The sequence below is a fragment of the Musca autumnalis genome, unplaced genomic scaffold (assembly GCF_047663935.1).
Source record: "Musca autumnalis isolate F117 unplaced genomic scaffold, ASM4766393v1 scaffold_5, whole genome shotgun sequence".
NCBI lineage: Eukaryota > Metazoa > Arthropoda > Insecta > Diptera > Muscidae > Musca > Musca autumnalis.
This window is the reverse complement of record NW_027412088.1, coordinates 60,872,326-60,881,726: the sequence shown is the minus strand read 5'-3', so window position 1 is coordinate 60,881,726 and position 9,401 is coordinate 60,872,326.

Here is a 9,401-nt window from a genome sequence, read left to right as displayed (position 1 = left end):
GAGGTTGATTGAAAAAAATTCTTTAAAAAATCCACGCCTTGGTTGGGTGGGACTTTGAGGTTGATTGAAAAAAATTCTTTAAAAAATCCACGCCTTGGTTGGGTGGGACTTTGAGGTTGATTGAAAAAAATTCTTTAAAAAATCCACGCCTTGGTTGGGTGGGACTTTGAGGTTGATTGAAAAAAATTCTTTAAAAAATCCACGCCTTGGTTGGGTGGGACTTTGAGGTTGATTGAAAAAAATTCTTTAAAAAATCCACGCCTTGGTTGGGTGGGACTTTGAGGTTGATTGAAAAAAATTCTTTAAAAAATCCACGCCTTGGTTGGGTGGGACTTTGAGGTTGATTGAAAAAAATTCTTTAAAAAATCCACGCCTTGGTTGGGTGGGACTTTGAGGTTGATTGAAAAAAATTCTTTAAAAAATCCACGCCTTGGTTGGGTGGGACTTTGAGGTTGATTGAAAAAAATTCTTTAAAAAATCCACGCCTTGGTTGGGTGGGACTTTGAGGTTGATTGAAAAAAATTCTTTAAAAAATCCACGCCTTGGTTGGGTGGGACTTTGAGGTTGATTGAAAAAAATTCTTTAAAAAATCCACGCCTTGGTTGGGTGGGACTTTGAGGTTGATTGAAAAAAATTCTTTAAAAAATCCACGCCTTGGTTGGGTGGGACTTTGAGGTTGATTGAAAAAAATTCTTTAAAAAATCCACGCCTTGGTTGGGTGGGACTTTGAGGTTGATTGAAAAAAATTCTTTAAAAAATCCACGCCTTGGTTGGGTGGGACTTTGAGGTTGATTGAAAAAAATTCTTTAAAAAATCCACGCCTTGGTTGGGTGGGACTTTGAGGTTGATTGAAAAAAATTCTTTAAAAAATCCACGCCTTGGTTGGGTGGGACTTTGAGGTTGATTGAAAAAAATTCTTTAAAAAATCCACGCCTTGGTTGGGTGGGACTTTGAGGTTGATTGAAAAAAATTCTTTAAAAAATCCACGCCTTGGTTGGGTGGGACTTTGAGGTTGATTGAAAAAAATTCTTTAAAAAATCCACGCCTTGGTTGGGTGGGACTTTGAGGTTGATTGAAAAAAATTCTTTAAAAAATCCACGCCTTGGTTGGGTGGGACTTTGAGGTTGATTGAAAAAAATTCTTTAAAAATCCACGCCTTGGTTGGGTGGGACTTTGAGGTTGATTGAAAAAAATTCTTTAAAAAATCCACGCCTTGGTTGGGTGGGACTTTGAGGTTGATTGAAAAAAATTCTTTAAAAAATCCACGCCTTGGTTGGGTGGGACTTTGAGGTTGATTGAAAAAAATTCTTTAAAAAATCCACGCCTTGGTTGGGTGGGACTTTGAGGTTGATTGAAAAAAATTCTTTAAAAAATCCACGCCTTGGTTGGGTGGGACTTTGAGGTTGATTGAAAAAAATTCTTTAAAAAATCCACGCCTTGGTTGGGTGGGACTTTGAGGTTGATTGAAAAAAATTCTTTAAAAAATCCACGCCTTGGTTGGGTGGGACTTTGAGGTTGATTGAAAAAAATTCTTTAAAAAATCCACGCCTTGGTTGGGTGGGACTTTGAGGTTGATTGAAAAAAATTCTTTAAAAAATCCACGCCTTGGTTGGGTGGGACTTTGAGGTTGATTGAAAAAAATTCTTTAAAAAATCCACGCCTTGGTTGGGTGGGACTTTGAGGTTGATTGAAAAAAATTCTTTAAAAAATCCACGCCTTGGTTGGGTGGGACTTTGAGGTTGATTGAAAAAAATTCTTTAAAAAATCCACGCCTTGGTTGGGTGGGACTTTGAGGTTGATTGAAAAAAATTCTTTAAAAAATCCACGCCTTGGTTGGGTGGGACTTTGAGGTTGATTGAAAAAAATTCTTTAAAAAATCCACGCCTTGGTTGGGTGGGACTTTGAGGTTGATTGAAAAAAATTCTTTAAAAAATCCACGCCTTGGTTGGGTGGGACTTTGAGGTTGATTGAAAAAAATTCTTTAAAAAATCCACGCCTTGGTTGGGTGGGACTTTGAGGTTGATTGAAAAAAATTCTTTAAAAAATCCACGCCTTGGTTGGGTGGGACTTTGAGGTTGATTGAAAAAAATTCTTTAAAAAATCCACGCCTTGGTTGGGTGGGACTTTGAGGTTGATTGAAAAAAATTCTTTAAAAAATCCACGCCTTGGTTGGGTGGGACTTTGAGGTTGATTGAAAAAAATTCTTTAAAAAATCCACGCCTTGGTTGGGTGGGACTTTGAGGTTGATTGAAAAAAATTCTTTAAAAAATCCACGCCTTGGTTGGGTGGGACTTTGAGGTTGATTGAAAAAAATTCTTTAAAAAATCCACGCCTTGGTTGGGTGGGACTTTGAGGTTGATTGAAAAAAATTCTTTAAAAAATCCACGCCTTGGTTGGGTGGGACTTTGAGGTTGATTGAAAAAAATTCTTTAAAAAATCCACGCCTTGGTTGGGTGGGACTTTGAGGTTGATTGAAAAAAATTCTTTAAAAAATCCACGCCTTGGTTGGGTGGGACTTTGAGGTTGATTGAAAAAAATTCTTTAAAAAATCCACGCCTTGGTTGGGTGGGACTTTGAGGTTGATTGAAAAAAATTCTTTAAAAAATCCACGCCTTGGTTGGGTGGGACTTTGAGGTTGATTGAAAAAAATTCTTTAAAAAATCCACGCCTTGGTTGGGTGGGACTTTGAGGTTGATTGAAAAAAATTCTTTAAAAAATCCACGCCTTGGTTGGGTGGGACTTTGAGGTTGATTGAAAAAAATTCTTTAAAAAATCCACGCCTTGGTTGGGTGGGACTTTGAGGTTGATTGAAAAAAATTCTTTAAAAAATCCACGCCTTGGTTGGGTGGGACTTTGAGGTTGATTGAAAAAAATTCTTTAAAAAATCCACGCCTTGGTTGGGTGGGACTTTGAGGTTGATTGAAAAAAATTCTTTAAAAAATCCACGCCTTGGTTGGGTGGGACTTTGAGGTTGATTGAAAAAAATTCTTTAAAAAATCCACGCCTTGGTTGGGTGGGACTTTGAGGTTGATTGAAAAAAATTCTTTAAAAAATCCACGCCTTGGTTGGGTGGGACTTTGAGGTTGATTGAAAAAAATTCTTTAAAAAATCCACGCCTTGGTTGGGTGGGACTTTGAGGTTGATTGAAAAAAATTCTTTAAAAAATCCACGCCTTGGTTGGGTGGGACTTTGAGGTTGATTGAAAAAAATTCTTTAAAAAATCCACGCCTTGGTTGGGTGGGACTTTGAGGTTGATTGAAAAAAATTCTTTAAAAAATCCACGCCTTGGTTGGGTGGGACTTTGAGGTTGATTGAAAAAAATTCTTTAAAAAATCCACGCCTTGGTTGGGTGGGACTTTGAGGTTGATTGAAAAAAATTCTTTAAAAAATCCACGCCTTGGTTGGGTGGGACTTTGAGGTTGATTGAAAAAAATTCTTTAAAAAATCCACGCCTTGGTTGGGTGGGACTTTGAGGTTGATTGAAAAAAATTCTTTAAAAAATCCACGCCTTGGTTGGGTGGGACTTTGAGGTTGATTGAAAAAAATTCTTTAAAAAATCCACGCCTTGGTTGGGTGGGACTTTGAGGTTGATTGAAAAAAATTCTTTAAAAAATCCACGCCTTGGTTGGGTGGGACTTTGAGGTTGATTGAAAAAAATTCTTTAAAAAATCCACGCCTTGGTTGGGTGGGACTTTGAGGTTGATTGAAAAAAATTCTTTAAAAAATCCACGCCTTGGTTGGGTGGGACTTTGAGGTTGATTGAAAAAAATTCTTTAAAAAATCCACGCCTTGGTTGGGTGGGACTTTGAGGTTGATTGAAAAAAATTCTTTAAAAAATCCACGCCTTGGTTGGGTGGGACTTTGAGGTTGATTGAAAAAAATTCTTTAAAAAATCCACGCCTTGGTTGGGTGGGACTTTGAGGTTGATTGAAAAAAATTCTTTAAAAAATCCACGCCTTGGTTGGGTGGGACTTTGAGGTTGATTGAAAAAATTCTTTAAAAAATCCACGCCTTGGTTGGGTGGGACTTTGAGGTTGATTGAAAAAAATTCTTTAAAAAATCCACGCCTTGGTTGGTTGGGACTTTGAGGTCGATTGGAAAAGTTCTTTAAAAAATCCACGCCTTGGTTGGTTGGGACTTTGAGGTCGATTGGGAAAGTTCTTTAAAAAATCCACGCCTTGGTTGGGTTGGACTTTGAGGTTGATCGAAAAAAAATTCTTTAAAAAATCCACGCCTTGGTTGGTTGGGACTTTGAGGTCGATTGGGAAAGTTCTTTAAAAAATCCACGCCTTGGTTGGTTGGGACTTTGAGGTCGATTGGGAAAGTTCTTTAAAAAATCCACGCCTTGGTTGGTTGGGACTTTGAGGTCGATTGGGAAAGTTCTTTAAAAAATCCACGCCTTGGTTGGTTGGGACTTTGAGGTCGATTGGGAAAGTTCTTTAAAAAATCCACGCCTTGGTTGGTTGGGACTTTGAGGTTGATTGAAAAAAATTCTTTAAAAAATCCACGCCTTGGTTGGTTGGGACTTTGAGGTCGATTGGGAAAGTTCTTTAAAAAATCCACGCCTTGGTTGGGTTGGGCCTTTAAGGTCGATTGGAAAAAATTCTTTAAAAAATCCACGCCTTGGTTGGGTGGGCCTTTGAGGTCGATTGGAAAAAATTCTTTAAAAAATCCACGCCTTGGTTGGGTGGGCCTTTGAGGTCGATTGGAAAAAATTCTTTAAAAAATCCACGCCTTGGTTGGGTGGGCCTTTGAGGTCGATTGGAAAAAATTCTTTAAAAAATCCACGCCTTGGTTGGGTGGGCCTTTGAGGTCGATTGGAAAAAATTCTTTAAAAAATCCACGCCTTGGTTGGGTGGGCCTTTGAGGTCGATTGGAAAAAATTCTTTAAAAAATCCACGCCTTGGTTGGGTGGGCCTTTGAGGTCGATTGGAAAAAATTCTTTAAAAAATCCACGCCTTGGTTGGGTGGGCCTTTGAGGTCGATTGGAAAAAATTCTTTAAAAAATCCACGCCTTGGTTGGGTGGGCCTTTGAGGTCGATTGGAAAAAATTCTTTAAAAAATCCACGCCTTGGTTGGGTGGGCCTTTGAGGTCGATTGGAAAAAATTCTTTAAAAAATCCACGCCTTGGTTGGGTGGGCCTTTGAGGTCGATTGGAAAAAATTCTTTAAAAAATCCACGCCTTGGTTGGGTGGGCCTTTGAGGTCGATTGGAAAAAATTCTTTAAAAAATCCACGCCTTGGTTGGGTGGGCCTTTGAGGTCGATTGGAAAAAATTCTTTAAAAAATCCACGCCTTGGTTGGGTGGGCCTTTGAGGTCGATTGGAAAAAATTCTTTAAAAAATCCACGCCTTGGTTGGGTGGGCCTTTGAGGTCGATTGGAAAAAATTCTTTAAAAAATCCACGCCTTGGTTGGGTGGGCCTTTGAGGTCGATTGGAAAAAATTCTTTAAAAAATCCACGCCTTGGTTGGGTGGGCCTTTGAGGTCGATTGGAAAAAATTCTTTAAAAAATCCACGCCTTGGTTGGGTGGGCCTTTGAGGTCGATTGGAAAAAATTCTTTAAAAAATCCACGCCTTGGTTGGGTGGGCCTTTGAGGTCGATTGGAAAAAATTCTTTAAAAAATCCACGCCTTGGTTGGGTGGGCCTTTGAGGTCGATTGGAAAAAATTCTTTAAAAAATCCACGCCTTGGTTGGGTGGGCCTTTGAGGTCGATTGGAAAAAATTCTTTAAAAAATCCACGCCTTGGTTGGGTGGGCCTTTGAGGTCGATTGGAAAAAATTCTTTAAAAAATCCACGCCTTGGTTGGGTGGGCCTTTGAGGTCGATTGGAAAAAATTCTTTAAAAAATCCACGCCTTGGTTGGGTGGGCCTTTGAGGTCGATTGGAAAAAATTCTTTAAAAAATCCACGCCTTGGTGGGTGGGCCTTTGAGGTCGATTGGAAAAAATTCTTTAAAAAATCCACGCCTTGGTTGGGTGGGCCTTTGAGGTCGATTGGAAAAAATTCTTTAAAAAATCCACGCCTTGGTTGGGTGGGCCTTTGAGGTCGATTGGAAAAAATTCTTTAAAAAATCCACGCCTTGGTTGGGTGGGCCTTTGAGGTCGATTGGAAAAAATTCTTTAAAAAATCCACGCCTTGGTTGGGTGGGCCTTTGAGGTCGATTGGAAAAAATTCTTTAAAAAATCCACGCCTTGGTTGGGTGGGCCTTTGAGGTCGATTGGAAAAAATTCTTTAAAAAATCCACGCCTTGGTTGGGTGGGCCTTTGAGGTCGATTGGAAAAAATTCTTTAAAAAATCCACGCCTTGGTTGGGTGGGCCTTTGAGGTCGATTGGAAAAAATTCTTTAAAAAATCCACGCCTTGGTTGGGTGGGCCTTTGAGGTCGATTGGAAAAAATTCTTTAAAAAATCCACGCCTTGGTTGGGTGGGCCTTTGAGGTCGATTGGAAAAAATTCTTTAAAAAATCCACGCCTTGGTTGGGTGGGCCTTTGAGGTCGATTGGAAAAAATTCTTTAAAAAATCCACGCCTTGGTTGGGTGGGCCTTTGAGGTCGATTGGAAAAAATTCTTTAAAAAATCCACGCCTTGGTTGGGTGGGCCTTTGAGGTCGATTGGAAAAAATTCTTTAAAAAATCCACGCCTTGGTTGGGTGGGCCTTTGAGGTCGATTGGAAAAAATTCTTTAAAAAATCCACGCCTTGGTTGGGTGGGCCTTTGAGGTCGATTGGAAAAAATTCTTTAAAAAATCCACGCCTTGGTTGGGTGGGCCTTTGAGGTCGATTGGAAAAAATTCTTTAAAAAATCCACGCCTTGGTTGGGTGGGCCTTTGAGGTCGATTGGAAAAAATTCTTTAAAAAATCCACGCCTTGGTTGGGTGGGCCTTTGAGGTCGATTGGAAAAAATTCTTTAAAAAATCCACGCCTTGGTTGGGTGGGCCTTTGAGGTCGATTGGAAAAAATTCTTTAAAAAATCCACGCCTTGGTTGGGTGGGCCTTTGAGGTCGATTGGAAAAAATTCTTTAAAAAATCCACGCCTTGGTTGGGTGGGCCTTTGAGGTCGATTGGAAAAAATTCTTTAAAAAATCCACGCCTTGGTTGGGTGGGCCTTTGAGGTCGATTGGAAAAAATTCTTTAAAAAATCCACCCCTTGGTTGGGTGGGCCTTTGAGGTCGATTGGAAAAAATTCTTTAAAAAATCCACGCCTTGGTTGGGTTGGCCTTTGAGGTCGATTGGAAAAAATTCTTTAAAAAATCCACGCCTTGGTTGGGTGGGCCTTTGAGGTCGATTGGAAAAAATTCTTTAAAAAATCCACGCCTTGGTTGGGTGGGCCTTTGAGGTCGATTGGAAAAAATTCTTTAAAAAATCCACGCCTTGGTTGTGTGGGTCTTTGAGGTCGATTGGAAAAAATTCTTTAAAAAATCCACGCCTTGGTTGTGTGGGTCTTTAAAGTCGATTGGAAAAAAGTCGTTAAAAATCCACGCCTTGTTTGGGTGGGTCTTTGAGGTCGATTGGAAAAAATTCTTTAAAAAATCTACGCCTTAGTTGGGTGGGTCTTTGAGGTCGATTGGAAAAATTCTTTAAAAAATCTACGCCTAGTTGGGGGGGTCTTTGAGGTCGATTGGAAAAAATTCTTTAAAATATCTACGCCTTAGTTGGGTGGGTCTTTGAGGTCGATTGGAAAAAATTGTTTAAAAAATCTACGCCTTAGTTGGGTGGGTCTTTGAGGTCGATTGGAAAAAATTCTTTAAAAAATCTACGCCTTAGTTGGGTGGGTCTTTGAGGTCGATTGGAAAAAATTCTTTAAAAAATCTACGCCATAGTTGGGTGGGTCTTTGAGGTCGATTGGAAAAAAATCTTTAAAAAATCCACGCCTTAGTTGGGTGGGTCTTTGAGGTCGATTGGAAAAAATTCTTTAAAAAATCTACGCCTTAGTTGGGTGGGTCTTTGAGGTCGATTGGAAAAAATTCTTTAAAAAATCTACGCCTTAGTTGGGTGGGTCTTTGAGGTCGATTGGAAAAATTCTTTAAAAAATCTACGCCTTAGTTGGGTGGGTCGATTGGAAAAATTCTTTAAAAAATCTACGCCTTAGTTGGGTGGGTCTTTGAGGTCGATTGGAAAAAATTCTTTAAAAAATCTACGCCTTAGTTGGTGGGTCTTTGAGGTCGATTGGAAAAAAATCTTTAAAAAATCTATGCCTTAGTTGGGTGGGTCTTTGAGGTCGAATGGAAAAAATTCGTTAAAAAATCTACGCCTTGTTTGGGTTGGTGTTTAAGGTCGATTGGAAAAAATTCTTTAAAAAATATACGCCTTGTTTGGGTGGGTGTTTAAGGTCGATTGGAAAAAATTCTTTAAAAAATCTACGCCTTGTTTGGGTGGGTGTTTAAGGTCGATTGGAAAAAATTCTTTAAAAAATCTACGCCTTGGTTGGGTGGGTCTTTGAGGTCGATTGGAAAAAATTCTTTAAAAAATCTACGCCTTGGTTGGGTGGGTCTTTGAGGTCGATTGGAAAAAATTCTTTAAAAAATCTACGCCTTGGTTGGGTGGGTCTTTGAGGTCGATTGGAAAAAATTCTTTAAAAAATCTACGCCTTGGTTGGGTGGGTCTTTGAGGTCGATTGGAAAAAATTCTTTAAAAAATCTACGCCTTGGTTGGGTGGGTCTTAGAGGTCGATTGGAAAAAATTCTTTAAAAAATCTACGCCTTGGTTGGGTGGGTCTTAGAGGTCGATTGGGAAAAATTCTTTTAACATCCAAGCCATGGTCGGGTGGGTCTTTGAGTTGGATTGGAAAGAAATCTTTAAAAATCCACGGCTTCGGTCGGTTGGAAAAAATTCTTTAAAAAATTCACGCTTTGGTTGAGTGTGTCTTTGAGTCGATTGCAAAAAATTCTTTAAAAAATCCACGCCTTGGTTGGGTGGGTCTTTGAGGTTGTTTTGGAAAAAATATTAAAATAATCCACGACTTGGTCGGGTGGGTCTATTAGGTTGTTTTGGAAAAAGTATTAAAATAATCCACGCCTTGGTCGGGTGGGTCTTTGAGGTTGTTTTGGAAAAAGTATTAAAATAATCCACGCCTTGGTTGGGTGGGTGTTTGAGGTCGATTGGAAAAAATTCTTTAAAAAATCCACGCCTTGGTTGGGTGGGTGTTTGAGGTCGATTGGAAAAAATTCTTTAAAAAATCCACGCCTTGGTTGGGTGGGTGTTTGAGGTCGATTGGAAAAAATTCTTTAAAAAATCCACGCCTTGGTTGGGTGGGTGTTTGAGGTCGATTGGAAAAAATTATTTAAAAAATCCACGCCTTGGTTGGGTGGGTGTTTGAGGTCGATTGGAAAAAATTCTTTAAAAAATCCACGCCTTGGTTGGGTGGGTGTTTGAGGTCGATTGGAAAAAATTCTTTAAAAAATCCACG